Raw genomic sequence first — 1,593 nt, 5'->3', positions numbered from 1 at the left:
AAATTCCATTGACCAGTCTTAGCGAGTGTGAGAGTGATAACACCAAATTTAACTAAGACATCTGCTCCCCATGCACATCTGAGACATTGAAACACTTAAGAGTCACATGACATCGGAGAGGGAAAATGGCTAATTGGGCCCAATTTGGACATCTCCACTTAGGGGTGCACTCACTTTTGTTGCCAAGGTTTAGAGATTAATGGCTGTGTGTTGAGTTGTTTTTTTGAGGGGACACAACATTAAACACTGCTATACAAGCTGAATAGAATAAAATATTGACAAAAATGTTAGAGGTGTACTCACTTATGTGAGATACTGTATATTATTTTTTTTTCCATTAAGAATGAATATTGTCTTTTTTGTTTGGTATATGATTATAGTTTATATTTTACTACTCATGTTTTTATTTCAGGTTTAAGGATGATGTCATAGTGGGTGGTTACTACATTTTAGGCATAATAGACAGTTGTTCATACTGATTCACTAACTAAAGTTAAGAATCCTAAGGTTTGGAACACAGTAAATGTTACGCCGAGCGCTCCGGGTCCCCGCTCCTCCCCGGAGCGCTCGCAACATCCTCGCAATTGCAGCGCCCCGGTCAGACCTGCTGACCGGGTGCGTTGCGATACCTCTCCCAACCGGGATGCGATTCGCGATGCGGCAGGCGCCCGCTCGCGATGCGCTTCCCGGCTCCCGTACCTGACTCGCTCTCCGTCGGTCTTGTCCCGGCGCGCGCGGCCCCGCTCCCTAGGGCGCGCGCGCGCCGGGTCTCTGCAATTTAAAGGGCCACTGCGCCACTGATTGGCGCAGTTAGTTTAATTAGTGTGTTCACCTGTGCACTCCCTATTTATACCTCACTTCCCCTGCACTCCCTCGCCGGATCTTGTTGCCATCGTGCCAGTGAAAGCGTTTCCTTGTGTGTTCCTAGCCTGTGTTCCAGACCTCCTGCCGTTGCCCCTGACTACGATCCTTGCTGCCTGCCCCGACCTTCTGCTACGTCCGACCTTGCTCTTGTCTACTCCCTTGTACCGCGCCTATCTTCAGCAGTCAGAGAGGTTGAGCCGTTGCTGGTGGATACGACCTGGTTGCTACCGCCGCTGCAAGACCATCCCGCTTTGCGGCGGGCTCTGGTGAATACCAGTAGCAACTTAGAACCGGTCCACCAGCACGGTCCACGCCTATCCCTCTCTGGCACAGAGGATCCACCACCTGCCAGCCGAGCCGTGACAGTAAAGCACTTTCTAAACCCGATTTTATAACTCCTTTCGATGCTTTTAAAAGGATTTGCAATAAAGATGAAGATGTTGGAACCCCATGATTACCTTGGCTCTTAGACTTTCCTATATGGGAATGTTTGCTTCTTTTACATGGATGATTATATTATTACTGAATGTAGTTATTTTTTCTTCCATATGTCATGTGAGGTCGTCAGCAGATTTACCAGGGTAACTGTGGGCATCAGCTTCCACCATGGTTACCATGCAGCTTTCCTTACCGCCTATTTGCTTTCCTCATGTCAGATTTTTTTTTTTAATGTGAGTTAAAAAACATGAGCTTACTGAAATGAGAAAAAAAAAAAGAAGCAAATCTTGT

This window comes from Hyla sarda, chromosome 12 (assembly GCF_029499605.1).
Source record: "Hyla sarda isolate aHylSar1 chromosome 12, aHylSar1.hap1, whole genome shotgun sequence".
Lineage (NCBI taxonomy): Eukaryota > Metazoa > Chordata > Amphibia > Anura > Hylidae > Hyla > Hyla sarda.
This window is presented reverse-complemented; position numbering follows the sequence as displayed.